The sequence below is a fragment of the Nicotiana tomentosiformis genome, chromosome 4 (genome assembly GCF_000390325.3).
Source record: "Nicotiana tomentosiformis chromosome 4, ASM39032v3, whole genome shotgun sequence".
In the NCBI taxonomy this organism is placed as follows: domain Eukaryota; kingdom Viridiplantae; phylum Streptophyta; class Magnoliopsida; order Solanales; family Solanaceae; genus Nicotiana; species Nicotiana tomentosiformis.
This window is the reverse complement of record NC_090815.1, coordinates 78,683,708-78,707,297: the sequence shown is the minus strand read 5'-3', so window position 1 is coordinate 78,707,297 and position 23,590 is coordinate 78,683,708. Positions and strand designations below refer to the sequence as shown.

At 37.6% G+C, this 23,590-nt stretch overlaps 1 long non-coding RNA gene across 1 annotated transcript; it reads left to right on the top strand.

The window, feature by feature from the left end:
• The first annotated feature begins 782 nt into the window (after positions 1–782).
• On the top strand, positions 783–2,477 carry LOC108948938 (uncharacterized). The gene is made up of 3 exons (XR_001973722.3): positions 783–917; positions 1,005–1,089; positions 2,217–2,477. It is a non-coding gene; the product is annotated as an uncharacterized lncRNA (long non-coding RNA).
• The last annotated feature ends 21,113 nt before the right edge of the window (positions 2,478–23,590 follow it).

The window sequence follows — 23,590 nt, the reverse complement described above, 5'->3', positions numbered from 1 at the left end:
TATGAACTTTCAAATCTTCCAACTTCAAAAACTCATGCCGAAACCTATCAAATCAACCCGGAATGACGTCAAATTTTGCAAGCAATTCCCAAATGACATAACGAAGCTGTTCCAACTCTCGAAATTAAATTCTGACCCCGATATCACCAAAGTCAACTCTTGGTCAAACCTCTCAACCTTCAAAACTTCAACTTTTCCAATTTTCGCCGAAATGCTCCAAATTACCCTACGGACCTCCAAATCCAAATCCGGACGCACGCCTAAGTCCAAAGTCACCATTCGAAGATGTTGGAATCATCCAAAACCCATTTTGGAGCCGTTTACATAAAAGTCAAATTCCGATCAACTCTTACCACTTAAGCTTCCAAAACTTGAATCCTCCGTCCGATTTGACTCCGAATCGTCCGATAACTGAATTCAACCATGCACACAAGTTAATATACATAATATGAAGCTGCTTAAGACCTTATGGTGCCGAACGTGACTTAAACTCTCAAAATAACTGGCCGGGTCGTTACAGTTCCAGAAGATGAGTATAATGATTGGGTAAGAAGTGGTGTCGATGGGGTAATAATTGATACAAACGTACATTCTCAAGCTTATATAAATGGTGGTAAATCTAATGTTGAGGGAGGAAATGATGTTGAAAATAAATGTGATTCTGGATAAGATATTTGGAACTTATAGAATATTTTTCTTGCAATTTTTATTAAGAGCTTCTAGGGATTTTTTTAATGCAGAAATTTGAATAAATTTGATAATCGAGTTAAATGAGAAAAAACAAAGAAGACATGAATATGATGAAACAAAATCAGGAGAACATGCAATCAAAATTACTCCAAATGAGACAATTAATGTGCAAATATGCTCCTAATGCATCTATGCCTCAAAGTAGCAATGACACCTTAGGTGAACAGGTAACTCCATTTCATAAACTTTAGATATTTTTAATAAAATTCTAATCATATAAAAGTATTGTTATCTGACATGTTAATATTTATTAGATCCCCGATGCCAATAGTGGACATGAATGAGTACCACAAACATCAAGAATGCATAGTGTTGCTGAAAATGCTCAACCTTCTCATGGTACTACTCATCTTTGTCCTTCGTCGCTACTATTTGAGTTTTCCTCCTTCGATTTTTTTTAGTTTGTTGTTGTATTTGGGCTTACCTTGGACGCTTCTTGCTTTTATATATTTCCTTTTCTCACTGTTGTTGATGTCGTAAAGGTTGTGATAATTTTTAGAAGTACAAGACACACTAGTATGTGTTGAACATTTATATTACAGTCTACCTAGGAGTTTCTACTACTGTTTCCTAGGGTTTGGAGTTGTATTCTACTTGGTAGGTGACCTTACCACCAGTGTCCAATCCACCCCAGCTGCACTTCTATGTAATCCCTCACCATTAGATGAATTTGAAATGTGGTCCCGGTCCTCAACATTAACAGATGCAACTTCCAAATAAGTTGTTTGTGCACCAACTTCAACAGTAGCAGATACATTTGGTGTACCTGTTACAGTAGTTATTTTTACCTCCTTAATATACTGGCCCTGATCCTTAGAATTTTTCCCAACTGTTGTAGCAACGACCTCACCTAAATTCACCTCACCATCACATGTAGCTACAATATGAGAAGTGTTCGTGCCTAGCTTAGCAGTCTGCTCATTGCACTTGTGATTTTCCACTCGTAACTCCTGTTCGTGCTTCTCCACCATAACTGATTTTTCAACTGGTTCAACAGATGCAGTAACAGGTCGATCATGTAATTCAAATCCTTTCAAAATTGAAGTCTTGCCTACAATATCTGTTGCTTCAATATCTGGTTTTTGCCACTGTACCACTACCAAACTAATGAAGTTTTCTTCTTCTATTTGTTCAATGAAGTGCTCAACAACCAAACATGTGTCCTCGATACATATTGCATCAATGCCAGGCACTTTGGACTAACTAATTGAAAACATCCTAGTTAAGGCACGATCAACAGGAACATCAGTCCATTTCGTTCGTCAACAACAAGTCTCATTGAGTCTTGATTTTGATTTCTTCTTTCTAGACCTTTGTGCTAAGGTTATTGATCAGACAAGAATAATGGCTGATGTCTACAGAGCTTTCTTTGTTTTTTTGTATAATGGAATCCAAGGTGATGGAATCTTCAAGATATTTTTTCATATTATAATTTATCCTTTAACACAGTTATTTTATAATTTCAGGTCATACAGTCTGATGTTCGATAATTTAGCAGTTGGAAGATTTCAAAATGATGGAAAGTTGCGAAAATCATTTGAAGACCATCATTCGTCTGGATTAGTAATATGATAATATTAGCTATTTAGTCCAAATAAAATATTTTTATGTTTTAAGTTACTGTGATATTAATATTTTTGATTAGTACTTCCTTTTGTTTGTTAAGATTTAATGAGATATATTATATTTTTTTGAATTAATATTAATATATTTTATTATTTGGGTCATATTCTATACAAATGTAGTAACTATTATTAATTGTAGCTAAATTATTTCTATTATCACTTGTGACTTTTAGTGCTAATTTAGTTTGATATACCAGCTATAAAAATGGATGATAAAAGGATAAATTAAGATATTTTCACAAGGGATATTGCAGTCATTATAATTGATGTAAAAAGATTGCCGTTAAAGTTATTGACTTTTAGCAGCCAATTAGTTAAACATATTAGCCATTAAAATGGACACTAAAAGGTAAACTAATATTTTTTAATAAGGGATACTATAGCCATTTTAATTGCCACAAAATAATTGCTGTTAAAGATGCGAACTTTTACCGACAATTATTTTGAATTTAGCGGCTATACAAATGGATGCTAAAGAAGTATAACTAGCTATTTGGATTGAATTTAGTAGCCATTATAATTACCGCAAATAATTATCGTTAGAGATGCAAATTTTTAGCGGCAATTAATTTGAATTTAGTGGCAATTAATTTGAATTTAGCAGCTATAAAAATAGATGCTAAAGATATATAGTTAGCCGTTTTGGATTGGATTTAGTAGCCATTATAATTGCCGCCAATAATTGCCGTTAAAGATAATAATTTTTAGCGGCAATAAACCATACCTTTTACCAGCTTTTTCTAGAAATGCCGCTAAAGGCTTTGCCGACCCCGACATCAGCGGCAAAACACTAAAGGTTGGTAAAAGATATAGCGGCTATTATTATTGCCGCTAAAGCAGTTTTGTATTGCTGCCAAAGGCTTTTTTTGTAGTAGTGTCATGTTTGAAATTGCATGTGAAAATTGCTATTCCCCTGACTATAACTCTATCAGACTTCTATGATTAAAGTTCCTAGGTCTAAAGTCCCTTTTGACTAATTCAGGATCATGCCTTACTCTAAACTTGATTTCTGGAAAATTTGGCATGTGTGTGTGTTCACTCTGATAACTCAATAGACATGCCTCTTAAGTCCTCCTAATGTGTGACTATGTTCAACATACTTCACTCTTTCTTTTGTTGAATAATTGCTCAATGATGAACTTATATTATTAGTTTTCTATGTCAAACTTGCCATGTTGAAACAGAGTCCTGCTGGTTCTCCTAGTTGCTTTGTTACCTTAGCTTCTAAATGCAAGTGCCAATATGCTTTTTGTAATCTTGTCCCTACGAGGTATTACTGTTAATATACTTCAGAGATGTTAATTGGTTTTCATGTGTGGTTTGTTAACTTATGTGGTTGAGTGGTTAATCTACAATTGCTAGGTAAATGGGTCCTCTATCTAGGCCTGGTATGAGTTCATGTGTGGCCCCGAGCTGTGCAATGGATACACTCTCCTGTTTGAGGTGTGTTTGGATCTAGGTCTGCTATTTGTGTGAAAAGTGAGCATGTTGAAGGCCCAAGTAGTACTGGGTTATTTTCCTTTGGACCTGCTCTGTTTATTGGGCTTGCAGTATTTCAGTGTGTACTATTTGCACTTGTATTTATTATTTTAGGCCTGTAATAATTTGTAAATAAAACAGTTGGGGAATTAGTGAAATTGGGGAATGGGTATATTCTATTTTTGCATGAAAGGTAAAAAAACATGCCTATAGGGTCTAAATACTTTATTTGCTATCTTGTTTGCCATGTTCTATTCCTATGAACTATTTGCATATAGACAACATGCTTATAGGCCATCAACCTCGCATATTCACCTAAAGAACTTGATTTAGGACCTTAATTAATTCTAATAATGACCATATCAATAAGACTCGCAATTAGAAAATATGCCTATAGGATTCAAATTGAATTTTTTTGCTACTTGCTTAACCTATTTTACTTTCGCGTATAGATAGCATGCCTATAGGATTCCACTTTAAGTATTTTAGACTGTTTACATTGGAATTTCCTTCAATCGTATGGTTCGCCAAGAAATCATAGCTATAGGATCAATGAAACAAACTCGCGCCTTCCAACAACTATATGCCTAAAATTGTCCATGTTTGACCATTTAGAAATCATGCCTATAGAACTCCATGTGGACTATTTGAGACTTTTTACACTGATATCCTCTTTAATTGAGTTGCCTGCTTAGAAATCATGTCTTTAGGGTTAAATACAATGAGAATCAGCATTACTGAACAACTTGGTTTTAAACTGTCTAAGTTTAATCATCTAGAAATTATGCCTATAAGTATTGCGCCATTCAACACTGCTCCATATCAAGTTTTGCTACCTACAGTCGTTCACTTAATAATTTAGAACATTGTTAGCATAACTGTTGCATGCATATGTGAGGAGGCCAATTTGAGCCTTTAGCTGACAATTATGTGCAACCCTATGTGTTTTCTGATTGCTTGCTTAGTTTTACCATTTTGAGCATCCTAAGTAAAGTCTAGAACTACCAAAGTAGCAGGTTCAAAGCCTCTTGGACCATAGGCATAGGACAGGTAAAGCACGCATAGGACGCGGTTTAGAATTGAGCTAGAACGCTTTAAATAAAAAACTTTAAGATAGTAATTGGGTAGTATGGGATGATAGTCTGTGGCCACTGAATAATATGAACAACCCCTACCTTTAAGGGAGTTGCGAAGTATTATTTATGTTGTACGGGGTAATTCTTTAGACTAAAAAAACTTAGGACACCCCCCCATATATGTTTACTACTTTCACCCCTGTTTATTTGAATTTAGATCAGACTAGGTTGTACCTTGTAATCCTCAAAAGATTGTACCAATCACTTATTAATATATAATCTACTTCCTTCATATGTGCAATCCCTTTTATGATTTTTTCACATTGTAGTTAGCTATTTAGACTCACTATCTTTCTTTAACTTATATGATCACATAGGATAATTATAATCCAATAATCCCACATAGAATAAAATTCTGCCGGGAACCATAGTTGTGGACCTTGAAGAGTGCCTAACCCTTTCTCTTCAAGGTAATTTGAGCCCTTACCCGGTATTTGATAACACAGACTAGTTAAATAGAGTTATTTGCAAATAGGTACCCTGATACACCTTAAAATTATTAGGTGGCGACTGGTCTCTTTTAATACCCATTTAAAAGAGTTGTCACACGTCGAAACCTGCTTTCGCGAGAAAACAGGGCGCGATAGAAGACTACATATTGGTATTTTGATAGTTCCAATAACTTTGAATGGTGATTATGGACTTTGACATATGTCCAGATTTGGATTTGGAGGTTCCTAGGTTGTTTTGACTTGAATTGGCAAAAGTTGAAAAGTTAAAGGTTTGGAAGGTTGATAGGTTTGACTGGGAGTTGACTTTGTTGATGTCGGATTCGGATTGCGATTTTGGGAGTTGGTATAGGTCCGTTGTCTTATTTGGGACTTGCATGCAAAATTTGAGGTCATTCCTCGTTGATTTGATAGGGTTCGACATGAGTTTTGGAAGTTGAAAGTTCATTAGTTCATTAAGTTTGAATTGAGGTGCAATTCGTGGTTTGGATGTTGTTTTGTGTGATTTGAGGCCTCAAGTAGGTCCCTGTTATGTATTGGTATTGGTTGGTGTGGTTGAACAAGGTCCCAGAGGCCTCAGGTGAGATTGGGATGGGCTTCAAATCATTTGGGGTGGTTTTCGCAGCTCAGTTCTGGTTCTTTCGCACCTGCGACTTTTGGCCCGCAGGTGCGAGTACGCAAAAGCGGATAGGGGACCGCATATGCGATATTGGTTGAGATTAGAGGTTTTCGTAGATGAACGCTTGGGTCTGCAGAAGTGGATCCACATATGCGCGCTTTGGTCCACAAAAGCAGCTTCACAGGAGTGCGTGAAGGTCCGCAGAAGCGAAAATGTTGGGATTTTAGTGGAGTCCGCACCTGTGATGATATTTTCGCGGATGCGGTGTCGCAGATGCGACTAATGGACCACAGAAGCAAAAGGGCTGGACAAATATATGTTGAACGAGGGGTTTAATTTTATTTATCACATTTTGAGTTAGAGAGCTTGGATTTGGGCGATTTTTGAGGAAATTTCACGATTTGGATTGGGGTAAGTGTTTTTGACTCAGATTTGTTTATATTTCATGATTCCAACCTCGATTTTAGTATTTTATTGAAGAATCTAATTGAAAAACTTGGGGATTTTAGTAAAAACATTTCTAAAATAAAATTTGATATTTTGAAGGTCGATTTGAGGTCAGAATTGGATGAAATTGGTATGGTTGGACTTGTATCGGAATGGGTGTTCGGAATTTGTGATTTTTGTTGGATTTTGGAGGGCGGGCTTCGGGTTGAATTTTGGTTTTAGTTAAATATCGAAGTATTATTATCCAAAATTATTTTTTATGACTTTTATTTATGATATTAAGTTATTTTGGTTAGATTCGAGCCGTCCGGAGGTTGATTTGCACGTGACAGACTTATTAGTGGATTGATTTAGCTTATTTGAGGTAAGTATCTTACCTAACTTTGTGGGGAAGGGATAGGGGGAATTTCCCTTAGGATTTGGTCTGATTTGCAATATTTGTGTTATGTGAAACGACATGTACATAAGGTGACGAGTGTGTACACAGGCAGATGTGTTGGTTATGACCAGATTAGACCTTAGGCTATTAATATGCATTGATTTGGAGATGTTTGTCATATGAAACATTCTTTTATTTTATATTTTACTCCCCACACCCTTATATTATTGGTGATGACTCTTGTACACATTGTTGTTGAACCTTGGGCTATATCTTGTTGTAGCATTGGTATTGTTATTGTGATAATGTTGTGGCACATGTATATGTGAGGTGCTGGTGATTGTTATTGTTGTGTTGTGATTGAGATGCGTATGCAACAAAATAAGGGTGATGTGTATATTGATGTGCATGCGGCGAGATAAGGGGGCTTATGCGCGTGTTGCTAATAAGGGAAAATACTTTATTGTGAAGCACACGCGGCGAGATAAGGGGGCTTATACGCGTGAAGCTATTTCGGGAAAATATTTTAGAAATGTGAAACTCACGCAGCGTCATAAGGGGGACTTGTGATTATGAAGTGTGGTACCTCAGGATGATTCTTAATATAATTCTTATGTTGGAACAACTTGAGGATTTGAACTATCATTGTTTTTCTTAAATTCACTTGCATTTTAAGTATGTTTGGGTTAATTCGCTATGTTACTACATGTTACTTTTTGTTGGTATTTATTGGTTTTGCTTTCTGTTGTTAGCTTTATATTGATATTCTGCACAAGTTTTATGTCTAGTGAGTGTCTTGACTTAAACCTCGTCACTACTCCACCATGTTAGTCTTGATACTTATTGGGTACCGGTTGTGGTGTAGTCATACTACACTTATGTACAATTTTGTGCAGATCCAGGTACTTCGGATCGTGCCGGATGGTAGAGTTTTGAATTGAGCTAGAGTTGCAGAGACTTCAAAGTATACCTACTGTCTGCTCGCAGGCCTCAAAGTCACCTTCTTTAGTTTCTTTACTACTGTTTACTTTATTTCCAAACAATGTTGTATTTCAAGACTTTTAGTGTATTCTCAGTAGAGCTTATGACTTCGTATTACCGGGTTTTGGAATTTGATTGTTGTATTACTATAAATTTTATGATCTGAGCATTTTTCTCACTTTTATTTAATATCAAGTTGTTATATCTTGTTCAATATTGTTGTGTGATAGACTTACCTAGTAAAGACTAGGTGCCATCACGATCCTTAAAGTGGAATTTGGGATCTTGACAGCTATATTGCTTATTTAGAACTTGAGGGATTTTGGTTCAATCTAATTCTTCTTGTATCACTTTAACTATGCCATATTGTTCGAGTCTAGCCCTTTAACTAGGAAATTTAGTCATCTTTGATATTAATACTCTTTGCAGTAATACCTCTGTTAAAATCATGATTGTGGAGTTTCTTGTGTGATTAAAACCCTGCATATTTAGATCACTTTCCTTAAGTTCACATTAAACATTATGACTCTAGGGGTATTATATGATTGAATCCTATATATTCGACTGGTGTTTCTCTCACATTCATGTTAGAAAGCATGCACTTAGGGTTCTTCTATGCCTGAAGCTTGCATCTTTGAATATCCTCTCTATCCTGGCTTTCAACTCATGCTAGAATTCATGCCTATAAGATCCTTTTGTGTTTATATTGGAATTTTATCATCCTCTCTATGCTATCTTTGAATTTAATAGAAACCCTATCCATAAGATTCTACGCTCATCTATGTTTATATATGTGAGTTCTGCAAAGCTCCATGTGTTCTTCCCTCTACTATTTTGACATGTATTTACTATAAGTTAAAGGATACCTTCTCTTTCTTTCTTTCTTTCTTTTCTTTCTTTCTTTCTTGTTGATTGGCTAATTTGGTAGAATAGAAAGCAAGCCTTACATGTATAAATGTCTATCTTTGCTTTAACTGGTGTGTTTGAGTCAAACTGCACCTAGAGAATCTGTTTCACCTCCCTATTTTTACTGGTTAGTCGAGCATAACTAGTAAAAAGGGTATAATGAATTGCCCTAAAAAGTGTTGGGCCAGAATGGGTATTTGGTTGGAATATAGGGTTGCCTGCCTCATCTCATTGCGTCCCTGGAAGTTGCTGGAGTTGTAAATTTCGGCAATAGATCCAAAGTTAATTCATTTTTCACTTATATTCATTTGTTCTGTATTAATTACTTGTAAACGACTATTAGAGTATATCGAAATTGGGGTTGTGCGCTTTATTTTATTCCATTAGATATCATGCCAACTGTAACGATCCGGCCAGTTATTTTAAATATTACAGATTCGTTCCCCCATTCACTACTCTATTTATGCTTTATAGCTGTATTATGACCCATCGGATTAGTTAGTTCGGGTCCGGAGAGATTTCAAAGTGAAATGAAACAATTAGTTTCGTAATTTAAAACTAAAGTTAGAAAAGTCGACCGGATGTTGACTTATATGTAAACAACCTCGGATTTGAATTCTGATAATTCCATACGGTATGGTGATTTTGGACTTAGGAGCGTGTTCGAATTTTCTTTGAAGTCCGTAGTGGAATTAGGCTTGAAATGACGAAAGTTGAATTTTTGGGAAGTTTGACTAATGGGTTGACTTTTTGATATCGGGGTCGAAATCCAATTCTTGAAATTTGAATAGCTTCGTTATGTCAAATGTGACTTGTGCACAAAATTTGAGGTCAATCAGACATGATTTGATAGGTTTCGGCGTCGTTTGTAGAATTTGGGAATTTCAAGTTTCTTAGGCTTGAATCCATGTGTAATTCGTGTATTCGATGTTGTTGTAGGTGATTTGAAGATTTGACTAAGTTCGTATGATATTATAAGACTTGTTGGTATGTTTGGTTGAGGTCCCGGGGGCCTCGGGTACGCTTCAGATGGTTAACAGGTTGGATTTTGGACTTGGAACTCTGCTGGAATTTTTCTGATGCACCATCTGGTTTCCTTCATCGAGTTCACAAGTGGAGCCTCGCATTCGCGAAGAGAAACTGAGTGTGCATCACGAACGCGAGAGGTGTTACGCGTTCGCGAAGAAAAAGAGAGGAAGCAGCTGAGGACCCCAGGCAATTGGTCTATGCGTTCGCGTAGGGGGTGTCGCGTTCGCGTAGTGAGGGAGAGACGAAGCATCGCGTTCGCGATTGGTTGAATGCGTTCGCGTAGAAGGCATTGAGGCAGAGGCACTTTGTGCTTCATGAACGCGAGGGGTATGTCGCATTCGCGAAGGAAGAATTTGGACGGGAATAATTTTGTGCTTCGCGAACGTGAGGCACTGACCGCGTTCGCGAAGAAGAAGAGTCTGGGCAGTGAGTTTAAGTGCTGAAAATGGGACGAATTCCATTTTGACGGATTGGAGATCGGGAAGAGACAATTTTCGGGAGTTTTTCAAGAAAAATAACGGGGTAAGTGTTCTTAACTCAATACTGGCAAAATTACCCGAATCCATGGTTGTTTTAAACATTTAATTGGTGAATTAAGTTTGAAAATTGTGAAAACCCTCTTGGTTTAATTTGAAGATTTGAGGGTCGCGTTGATGTCGGATTTGAGTAAAATTTGTACGATTGAGCTTGTAATTGGATGGGTTGTCGGATTATGTGATTTTGTCGGATTCCGAGATGTGGCCCCACGGGCGATTTTTGGAGTATAATTTCGGATTTTGTGGGAAAATATTAGTATTTTGATATAGAATTAATTCTTATAAATTATGTGGACTGAATCGAATTTATTGTGGCTAAATTCGAGCCGTTCAGGAGTTGATAAGCGCAGAATGAGATTTCTGGAGCATTGTTTAGCTTGCTCAGTATTGGATTCGTCTTGTTCGAGGTAAGTAACTCTTCTAATCTTGGAGCTGAGGGTATGAACCCTGAATATATGTATTATGTGAATTGTTGGGAGGTGACGCACATACTAGGTGACAGACGTGTGGACGTGCACTATAGAAATTGTGACGTAATTGGTTCCGTGAAATTTTGTAGTCAAATAATCTTGGCATTTTGTATGTAATTTTATGTGTTGAAGAAATTGAGATGAGAATCATATTAAAAATCATGTTGAGGCTATGTGCCAGTATTATTGGGACCCACAGAGGTCATATTGCTGTGAATTATTTGTTTTAAATTGAAAATTCATACTCAGTCATATTCATGTCATTACATATCATATTTCAGTCTCTATTGTCATTTATTGATACATCATATCATTATTTCCGGGCTATTTTCATGACATTGTGAGCCCATGAGAGAGAGATTGGAGAGATTGATGACTGAATGAGACCGAGGGCCTGATTGTGAGGATAATTATGGGATCGGGCTGCACGCTGCAGCATGCCATATTGGCTTTATATACTTTATTATTATGTGGATCGGGGCTGCCCGCCTGCAGTAGTCCTTATAGGCTTTATTATAGCACGTGAGTTCTCCGTGCGGATACATATATTGATACTAAAGCACGTGAGTTGTCCGTGCAGCATGTGAGTTGTCTGTGCAGATTATAGCTCTTGGGCTGAAGGAGCCCCTCCGGAGTCTATACACACCCCCAGTGAGAGCAGGTACCTAATGAGTACGAGTGCCGAGTGCGAGTGCCGAGTGATTGGGAGGAGTGAGTGACTGTGAGGACTGAGTGACTGGGAGGATTGAGTTATGGGGAGGGCTGAGTGAATTGATACTCTGAGAGTATGCATATGAGTTCATCTCTGAGATACATTGCATTGACATGCACATATGACATACATGCATAGAGATGTATTTTTTTCATGCTGTACGATATTACATTATTCATGATTTCTCACACATGTTGGTAGATGGGCATAGTGATGCATTTGTTTTACACTGATAGTCTGGAAACAAAAAATAAAACATCTTATTTATTATTGAAAGGATTTTAGAAAAATTATTGTTTTCAAACTTATTCATATTTTTGGCAATTCCGGTAAACGATTTGGGTTTTCATAGATGTACTTGAAAGGCAGAACTACTTTCAACCTAAGGTTAGGTTTGTTACTTATTGAGTACATGGGGTCGGTTGTACTCATGCTACACTTCTGCACCTTACGTGTAGATATTGGATGTTGATGTTGCTGTACTCGACGGGAGCTGGAATTGAAGACGTACCTGCGTTCTGGCTGTAGTTGCCTCTTGTTCATGGTAGCCTTAGATTTATAAAAATTTATTTATGTACATTTCGAACAGATGATGTATTTATTTCATACCAGTTTTATAAATTCTAATCTTAGAAGCTCATAATTTGTACTACCAGTTCTTAGGGAAATGTATTAGTTTTATCTATTTTCTTCTAATTAATTACCTTATTAATTTCATTAGAATTGGATAGTTGGTAATTGGCTTACCTAGCGGGCTGGGTTAGGTGCCATCACGACAGTTGAGATTTTGGGTCGTGACAAGGTGGTATCAGAGCCCTAGGTTCATAGGTTCTACAAATCATGAGCAAGTGTCTAGTAGAGTCTTGTGGATCGGTATGATGACGTCCATACTTATCTTCGAGAGGCTACATGGAATTTAGGATATATACTTCCCATCTTCTTTCCTTATCGTGCAGAATTGATTCAGCTTGAAACATAACTCTTTGAATTCCTTCCACACATTCGTATGCGCACATGAGCGCTCGGTATCAGCTATGCATTGCTGACTTGTGATTCTATGAATGAGGTTCGAGATGTGTATTATGTGTTTCGGTGATGGGCCAGTCTGGAGGACTTGAGGCCACGTTTAGACCGCAACATAGGCTCGGTAGCTTTAGTTGTAATTTGTACATTTGGAATCATATATCTGGTAATGTCCCTAAGAGTGGAATTTATGGCTCGATGAGCAGTGGAATAGCCATGTGATGAGTATGATGTAATTGTGGGATGAGTTAAGACGATTTAAATGTGACGAGAAGTGTTTAGTTTAAATGTAAGGGCCATTAGGTGCCTGATTTTCATTTTTGATGTGACGTACAGTCTCGAGTATGAATATTTTGTAGGATCTTTCACGTTGTTAAATTTTGGGACAAATTAAATTCTCATGTCTGGTTAATGAGTTTGGACTCAGAAAGGTTAAGTGGTTTCATAGTAATTATAATTGCGAAAGGGTATAACAAGATACCAATTTGAGGCTAAGCAGGTGGATTATCCCTTGCAGAGTAATCTACGTAGCTGTGTTCCTTATAATGTGAATGGAGAGTTTCTTTGCTACCAGTGGGGCGTATGTGTTGAGATATGAATTTGAATCAGGTTGAGAAAGTTGACTTGAGTGTTAAGGGAATGAATGCGAACTTAGAGGACGATTGAGGTATTTTATGGTTGGTGTTGCATGAGCTTGAAAAGAATTTTTGTTGGACCGACTGCAGTATTATGGCAATAATAAAATATGGGTAATTGTGAGTTATGGAGTATATAAATCTATGGCTTTGAGCCAAGTGGGGGAGCCTGCTATTGACAATTCAAGTGATGGTTATATGTAAAAGTTTAGTTTTGGTCTGAGGCATACTTTTGGCTTAGTTATGACTTGCAGAGGTTGAGATCGAAGATGACTCGAGTAAGGAAAATTTTGGAATGCGGGGTACATTACACTTTATGGAAATATGAAAACATTCATGGAATGATTAAGTTGTCACTTTGAAGAATGTAGTGCGCACAAAGTATGAATTTGATTGATGGTGTTAAGGCATGATTACTTCTTTGGGTGTTGTTGTGCTAATGGGGCATGTGTCTTTCGGCCCATTTGGGCGGTGCAATTTTTAGATTTGAGCAAAATGGGTGACTCTCGAGAAGGTGCTAATGGATTCAAAGACGTATAAGTGACAATTGAAAATTTTTCGGATTCGTATATCGCTAGAATCGATTATTTACATTGGATGGTGTCGGGACTTGCGGTAATTCTATATGACTATGGATTCTATATCTCAGTATAAGAAAGCAAAGGAGGGACAATTTTAAATTTATATAAGGTCTTTCAGAGTGAGTGTTATAATTATGGTATTTATGGAGGTGCTTAAGAAAAATACAGTTGCTTATATACCGTAGAGCATTGTGGTTCTATGCTAAGGTTTGCAGGGTGAGTTGTGGTTAAAGATCGTGGTGTTTTAGCAAGGAAAAGTATCAATCTGAAGACAAATTCGAAAGGGACTCGGAGAAATAGGACAACTGGATAGTAGAATGGACCAGTATGGTAATGGTAGGATCGGTCCTTTGGGTAATTACGATATGGTAAGACTTTACAGATGTCTTGGTGGCAATATTCTTGGGTTTGGTGACCTGCGTGGCCAGGTCGAGTTAGAGGAATTCAGCTCTAATAGCTTGGTTATGTGCAAATGGATTTTAAAGTGTTCTCGATGGTTTCTACCATGGTTTGGACCAGATATTTTCTACCGGTGTGGGGAACGTGTTGTGTATTATGATTTCCTCCTAGAAGGAAGCAATAGGAAGGTTTCTAACTAACCGGGTATGTAATTTGCTGGTGACTCAAAGTTGATAATGAGATTCTTGTGCTTGTCACATGATGGCGTAATAGATGTGGTATGTTGTGCGGGATTAGGATTTACCCGTACAAAGTGACAGTTCAGTCTTGAAGAGAAGATAACGAATGTTGGACAACATGGTCAATTTCAGATATTTCGATGAATGTTATAACTGCTCGGTAATTCCTGAGAAGGGTGCGCATTTCAGAAGGCGCGTTGTGTTTTGACTTACGAATGTTCATCGGTCTTGCAGTACTCACCTGGTTGATAGACTGCTGATATTCAAATTATTGCTATGTGGCACGGAAGAATTATGAAAGTATTCCTCATGGGATTATCGTGAATGAAAGATGTGTTAGTCATTTTAGTGCTGGAGTTGGGATAAGTTACGGTGATTCATGTGTTCAATAAATTTGGAGACTGGGAGTTCTCAGAAGTATATTGTTTCGGGTTGCGGCCTATTTGAGGTGAGTATTTTATTTTAACTCAGTGGAGGCACTAGTTGTGTTAATTATTTGTGATAACTACGCGCTATAAGTGTGCATATATGTGAGGTTTGAGCCAATATGCGGGCATCGTGGCAGGTGTTTATACTCGAAAGAATGCTTAGGCTATGATATGCCTAGAGTTGACTGTTAAGCGTAAAATTATAATGTTTCTCATGTTCTTACCTTTTTTGAGAACTATCTGGCTACACTTGAGGTTGCAAAGAGGATAATTCACTGAATAAACGGGGTAGTTACTATTTCTGCGTTAAATGGCCGATTTGAAGTATGATAGCAGACTTTGCACATGCTTACACTATGACGTGTTATTTATACCAGTCCAGGAGCATGAGGATCTTATTTCATTATCATATACAAGTGTACTTGTTTAATTGCTCCTGTATGATATGCTGGGACTGGAGGCCTATGACCATGCCGGGCGATTCATATTATTGGCACGTGAGTTGTCTGTGCCGTGTGTGGGAATTTTATTTCTATGATAATTTATCTAATTCATTAATTTTATTCCTCTACAATTGTTCACATGCGCCTACAGTTATCCTTTTCATGAAATTTGAGGAGTTGGTTGTAACATTGTGGTTGTGGTGGTGCTTGTTGAACTTGTAATATGGTTCTCTTCCTTGAGATATCTCCCATACTTGGGTGCACGGATTGCGCAGATGCAGCTTGAGTTATGTTGATGTGGCATGTCAGTGGGATAGTTGTATTTAATAATATAAGGTTATTGGACCTAGAATGGGTGCTATCAATTTGATTACGGTATATTCGGGAGGACACTATTGAAAGTCGGCTTTGAAAGTGATTATGGTTCTGGTTGGGGCGAGAGAGATCCATGACTTGTTGATCCGATAAGGGGTCATGAGATTTCTGCGTGTTTCTTTCATTATCAGCAGTGTACAAAGGTTTTGGAATGAAGTTTTGTTTGATATGGGATTTAATACTAGTACCGGGTCAGTTTGGAATAGTCACTGTGACAGGGAATGGTGTTACGAGCATGTGAGTTGTGTTGTACGTTACATGATTATATCTGGGGTTATGGTTATGGCTTGATACAGCTTGTTCAGACTCATACGGTGAGTAGATGTGAGATTCGGGTCTTGAAAAGAAATTCTGAATGTTGGAAATTGATTTCCAAGGTTTTTGGGCTAAGGTTAAATTAAGGATCTTCAGTTGTATTGTGTTGTCAGGCCTATGTGGAATAGGGTGACATGGGATCACCCCCGGGTACGTGCGTGGTAATATGGAATAATGATTTGATGGCTTGGAAACAACTCTTGGCACGTTCGAGGACGAACGTATGTTTAAGTAGGGGAGAATGTAACGACCCGACCGATCATTTTGAGTATTACAGCTCTGTTCCCCTATTCACTGCTCTATTTGTGCTTTATAGCTGTATTATGACCCATCGGATTAGTTAGTTCGGGTTCGGAGAGATTTCGAAGTGAAATGAGATACTTAGTCTCGTAATCTAAAACTTAAGTTGGAAAAGTTGACCGGATGTTGACTTATATGTAAACGACCTCGGATTTGAATTCCAATGATTCCAATAGCTCCGTATGATGATTTTGGACTTAGAAGTGTGTCCGGAAATCTTTTTTGAAGTCCGTAGTGGAATTAGGCTTGAAATGGCGAAAGTTAAATTTTTGGGAAGTTTGATCGAGGGGTTGACTTTTTGATATCGGGGTCGAAATCCGATTCTGAAAATTTGAATAGCTTCGTTATGTCAAATGTGACTTGTGTGAAAAATTTGAGGTCAATCGGACGTGATTTGATAGGTTTCGACGTCATTTGTAGAATTTGGGAATTTCGAAGTTTCTTAGGCGTGAATCCATGTGTAATTCGTGTTTTCGATGTTGTTGGAGGTGATTTGAAGAGTCGACTAAGTTCGTATGATGTTATGAGACTTGTTGGTATGTTTGGTTGAGGTCCCGGGGGCCTCAGGTAAGTTTCAGATGGTTAACGGGTTGGATTTTGGACTTGGAACTCTACTGGAATTTTTCTGATGCATCATCTGGTTTCCTTCATCGCATTCGCGAGTGGAGCCTCGCCTTCGCAAAGAGGAAATGAGAGGCTGGAAATATTGGTTCTTCGTGTTCACGAAGAGAAGGACGCGTTCGCGAAGGGTGGATAGGGTGTGCATCGCGAACGCGAGAGGTGTTACGCGTTCGCGAAGAAGAAGAGAGGAAGCAGATGAGGACCCCAGGCATTTGATCTATACGTTCGCGTGGGGGGTGTCGCGATCGCGTAGTGAGGGGGAGACGAAGCATCGTGTTCGCGATTGGTTGAGCGTGTTTGTGTAGAAGGCATTGAGGCAGAGACACTTTGTGCTTCGCGAACGCGAGGGGTATGTCGTGATCGCGAAGGAGGAATTTGGACGGGAACAATTTTGTGCTTTGCGAACGCGAGGTACTGACCGCGTTCGCGAAGAAGAAGAGCCTGGGCAGTGAGTTTAAGTTATGAAAATGGGACTTCGTCCCATTTTTCCATTTTTGACGGATTGGAGCTCGGGAAGAGGCAATTTTCGGTTGTTTTTCAAGAAAAACAACAGGGTAAGTGTTCTTAACTCAATATTGGTCAAATTACCTGAATCCATGGTTGTTTATTAACATTTAATTGGTGAATTAAGTTGGAAAATTGTGAAAACCCTCTTGGTTTAATTTGAAGATTTGAGGGTCGAGTTGATATCGGATTTGAGTAAAATTTATATGGTTGTGCTTGAAATTAGATGAGTGGTTGGATTTTATGAGTTTCGTCAGATTCTGAGATGTGGGCCCCACGGGTAAATTTTGGAGTGTAATTTCGAATTTTTTGGGAAAATATTAGTATTTTGATATGGAATTAATTCCTATAAATTGTGTGGGCTGAATCAAATTTATTGTGGCTAGATTCGAGCTGTTTAGGAGTTGATACGCGCAGAATGAGATTTCTGGAGCATTGTTTAGCTTGCTCGGCATTGGATTCGTCTTGTTAGAGGTACATCACTCTTCTAATCTTGGAGCTGAGGGTATGAACCCTGAATATATGTATTATGTGAATTGTTGGGAGGTGACACACATGCTAGGTGACAGACGTGTGGGCGTGCACTATAACAATTATGACGTAATTGGTTCCGTAAAATTTTGTAGTCAAATAATCTTGGCATTTTCTATGTAATTTTATGTGTTGAAGAAATTGAGCTGAGAATCATATTAAAAATCATGTTGAGGCTATGTGTCAGTATTATCGGGACACACAGAGGTCATATTGCTGTGAATTATTTGTTTTAAATTGAAAATTCATACTCAGTCATATTCATGTCATTACATATCATATCTCAGTCTCTGTTGTTATTTGTTGATATATCATATCATCATTTTCGGGCTATTTTTATGACATTGTGAGCCCATGAGAGAGAGACTGGAGAGATTGATGACTGAGTGAGGCCGAGGGCCTGATTGTGAGGGTAATTATGGGATCGGGTCGCAGACCGCAGCAAGACATATTGGCTTTATATACTTTATTATTATGTGGATCGAGGCTGCCCGCCTGCAGTAGGTCTTATATGTTTTATTATAGCACGTGAGTTGTCCGTGCGGATACATATATTGATACTATAGCACGTGAGTTGTCCGTGCATCACATGAGTTATCCGTGCAGATTATAGCGCTTGGGCTGAAGGAGCCCCTCCAGAGTCTGTACACACCCCTAGTGAGCGCAGGTATCTACTGAGTGCGAGTGCCGAGTGATTGGGAAGACAGAGTGACTGTGATGACAGAGTGACTGGGAGGACTGAGTTATGGGGAGGACTGAGTGAATTGATACTCTGAGAGTATGCATATGAGTTCATCTATGAGATATATTGCATTGACATGCACACATGACATACATGCATAAAGATGTATTTTTCCTCATGCTGTACGATATTACGTCATTCATGATTTCTCACACATGTTGGCAGATGGGCATAGTGATGCATTTGTTTTACACTGGTAATCTGGAAAGAAAAATAAAATATCTTATTTATTATTGAAAGGATTTTAGGAAAATTATTGTTTTCAAACTTATTCATATTTTTGGTAATTTCGGTAAACGATTTGGGTTTTCATTGATGTACTTGAAAGGCAGAACTATTTTCAGAAATCATGTTTTTGCTGAGCATTTGATTGTTGAGTTACTTTTGGTATTACTTATTTAAGTTGTTATGAACTATTATTGGTTATTGAAGTTAGGACCCGACCTTGGTACAAGCTCGTCACTACTTTCAACCTAAGGTTAGGTTTGTTACTTATTGAGTACATGAGGTCGGTTGTACTCATGCTACACTTTTGCACCTTGCGTGTATATATTGGATGTTGATGTTGCTGTACTCGACGGGAGCTGGAATTGAAGATGTACATGTGTTCTGGCTATAGTTGCCTCTTGTTCATGGTAGCCTTAGATTTATAAAAATCTGTTTATGTACGTTTCAAACAGATGATGTATTTATTTCATACCAGTTTTGTAAATTCTAATCTTAGAAGCTCATGATTTGTACTACCAGTTCTTGGGAAAATGTATTAGTTTTATCTATTTTCTTCTAATTAATTGCCTTATTAATTTCATTAGAATTAGATAATTGGTAATTGGCTTACCTAGTGGGTTGGGTTAGGTGCCATCACGACAGGTATGATTTTGGGTCGTGACACTACATGATTCAAATGGGTAGATATCATTAGGGGTGTTCAAAACCGAACCAAAACCGTTAACCGAACTGAACCGATGGCTTATTGGCTTATTGGGGTAATGGATGGTGAACGGATTGAGATTTTATAATTAATGGCTTAATGGTTTGGGGGCGGATTACTCAATTTTCTTATCGGATAAACCGTTAACCCGTTAAGAATTTTTATATTTATACTTTTATCCATATGTATATAAAGTACTATTAAAACCCTAAATGGCTAAATCTCTAATTTGTATTTTCTAATTCTCAATTGTCTGCAGCCACTAGAGACAGAGAAGTCGTCAGTTTTGTCTCTCTTGAACTAAGAAGTCGAAAAATTGAAATCTCAATGATTAATACGTGTATGTCTGTATGAGTAGTCTCGATGGTATTAAAAATTTATTTAATATGTGTATGACAGAATGAGTAGTCTTGAAGACTCTTCAATTAAAAAATACCATTTGGTTAGATCTTAGATGGTATCAAAAATTTGGTATTGATTTGAAACTGTTTGGTATTGATTGAATGATTGCTAAAAAATTTTCTATTTGGTTTAGCCGATAAGCCGCCCGATAATTGTTAATATGATACCAATCCGCCCGTTGTCTCATGGATGGCTAGCGGATTACTACATTTATAATCCGATAACTGTTAAGTCGAACCGTTAAGCATAATTATCCACCTGATAAGCGCCCCAAGATATTATGCCTTTAGAATTCAATGTGTATGTTTCATGTTTAGATATCCTGCCTATAGGACTTAACTTATGTGGTTATGTTTTTAGATATCCTGCTTATAAGGTCCCAATATAACAAGCCTCAATTACACCTAAAAATCATATATGTAGGAACTAATGCAACTTCAATGGATTTCTTTTACAGTCTGCTGGGAAAGTTACGTGTAATTACTTGACTGTGTAATTACTATCCTAGTAATTACATAGCCAGATAATACACAGTATAGTATTTATAATGACCTGTTTATTTGCAAAAATATAATTACATTGTAATTTTCGCTGTCATGTTTGGTTGGACAAGTGTAATTATATTTAGACAAAATTTTCAGATTAAATATAGATACGGTTTTGTGTCACAAATATATATATATATATATATATATATATATATAACCAAATATTAGTTTATTATAAGGTATTTAAATAAATATTTTTGTAAAAATATATTAAAGAACTATAAACTGATAAACAATTAAATAATATGTAAGATCGTCTTTTATCTAATTATTTAGTGAGTGTTATTAGAAGGAAAGTTTAATTTGCTACACTATTAATGTTTACGTGAATTCGCAGGCGATAAATTTGTGGTCAAGGAAAAATAGCCACCTATTAAATGCAAGTACCTTTATTAAGCTTTGTTATGAGTTTGTTAGCTAAGTGAAATAATAAGGTCTAATTAAGTTAATGAAGAAAGGTCTAATTAAGTTAATTAGGCCTTTAGAGTATGTAGTTCTTCATTCCAAGAGCTAAGGTAAAACGAATCAAGAAGCAAAAAATGCGCTAAGAAACTCATAAAATATTTAATAGCACAACTAAGAATTATAAAAAATAAAAGAAAAATAATAAAGGAAGAAGCAGACCTGGAAGCAGAACACGTCTGAAATTGGAAAGTTGGAAAATGAGAAGAAGAAAATAAAAGGGAAATAATATATTTGTAATAAAAAAGATTAAAAAGTTACATTATAATTACATGGTGTAATTACCACCAATTCTCACCTCCCCTTGAAAATTGAAGAGTGTGATTACACTCCCCCAATTACATCAAATTCTATGCTAACCAAATATTTACTTGGCCAGAAAACATATCAAACTGTGCAATTACACTCAATTACACACAAATCCAATTCCAAGGTGATTTTTCAAACATTCTCTTATTCTATTTAGAATGTATGCTTATAAGACTAAGTGTATTTCCAACGTTCTACATGTTTTCACATTTAGAAATTATGTCCGTATAATTTAATATAATCTCAATCAGCCTCTATCACAATCAAGAAATTATGCCTATAGGGATATAACGAATTAGTTCGTATTACTAGATTGTATTACACGCCTAATAAGGTTAAGTTGGATCTGGCCAGCCTTTTGTCTTACTCGAATAATTTATTTAAAAAATATATCTGACGACCTGATAGATCGTTTTGAGTACTAGATCCTTTTTCTATGTTCCGAGAACTCCCGCAGCTCTATTTGATGATTTATGACTTGCGTGCGTGGTCCGTGTCATTTTTCGGAAAGTTATTATGTGGAATTTTGAAGAAAATATGATTTTTGGCTTTAAAAACGACTTGAGTTGACTACGATCAACGTTTTTGGTAAACGACCTCGGATCAGTGTTCATGCTTTAGCTAATCGGTTCATGAGGTTGGATGTTTCAGAGCCTAGCCGGGTTCTTGCTTGTGTTGTGGCACATTTATCTTTGTTGAAACGTATCAAGGCTTGCTAGTTTGATGATCCTTACTTGTTGGTGTTGAAAGACACGGTGCATCGGGATGGTTCCACAGAGGTTGTGATTGGTGATGATGGTGTTATGCGGCTTCAAGGCCGAATTTGTGTTTCGAATGTTGATGGGTTGAGAGGGTTGATCCTTGAGGAGGCCCACAGTTCGCGATATTACATTCACCCAGGTGTCACAAAAATGTACCGTGACTTGAAACAATACTATTGGTGGCGGAAGATGAAGAAAGATATTGTTAGTCATGTTTCTCGGTGTTTAAATTGTCAATAGGTGAAGTATGAGCATTAGAAACCGGGTGGGTTGACTAAGAGATTGGAGATACGAGAATGGAAGTGGGAGCGCATCACTATGGATTTTGTGGTAGACTTACCACGGACCTTGAGGAAATATGACGCAGTTTGGATTATGATGGACCGGTTGACTAAGTCCGCATAATTTATTCCGATGATGACATCCTATTCTTAAGAGCGGTTGGCTCAGATTTGCATCCGAGAGATTATCTGCCTGCACGACGTGCCCATTTCTATCATTCTTGACTGGGACATTCATTTCACATCACATTTTTGGAGAGCCGTGCAGCGTGAGTTGGGCACGCAGGTCAAGCTGAGTACCACATTTCATCCTCAGACGGACGGACAGACCGAGCGTATTACTCATATTTTGGAGGACATGTTGTGGGCATGCTCTATGAATTTCAGAGGTCAGTGAGACCAGTTTTTACTTTTAGCGGAGTTCGCCTACTATAACAGCTATTAGTCGAGCATCCAAATAGCTCCGTACAAGTCTTTGGATGGGAGTCTGATGTCGGTCATCAGTTGGTTGGTTGAGCCTTATGAGGCTAGATTATTGCGCACAGATTTAGTCCGTGAGGCTTTCAAAAACGTTAAGGTGATTCAGGAGCGACTTCGTACAGCTCAGTCCAGCCAAAAGAGTTATGCGGACTAAAAGGTTAGGATTTCAGCGGATTCAAACAATGGTAGTGGAGAGTGACGACTACCAGATGATGCAAACGAAGACGAGTGAAAATCTAAGAGACAGAGGGGAAATCAGTGAAAATTTTACCTGAGAGGAAAGAGGTCAACCGTTGAAAGCAAAGACCCCTCAGACAAAGCTTCAATGTCCAAAGTCAATGCATTTGTCCTCTTGACCTCGAATAATCATGATGAAGCTATGAAAAATGTTCATGCATGCTTCGATTTGATAGAGTACAAGATAAATCAGAAGACTCAAAGTTTCATTTTTAAGCTAAGGTTCGGATTTAGGGCTTTTTGAATTTGAGTGATGAAATAGGGAAGAAACCAGCGAGATTCGCAGATTCAGAAGAAAAAGTGGATGATTTCATGGTTGATTAGTGACCTTGCACGAATTTGTGCAAGGTTTTGAAGATTGATGTGGTTGATGGCGGGAGAGAATAGAGAGGGAAATGGGAAAGAGGGCGGCTGGTCAATGGGGAAATGATTTAGGATTTGGGGGGGGGGGGGTAACCAGGCTGGTCTCTAAGATTAAAGTTAAGGGAAGAGATTTGGGCCGTTGGATCGTTTGATCAATGGCCC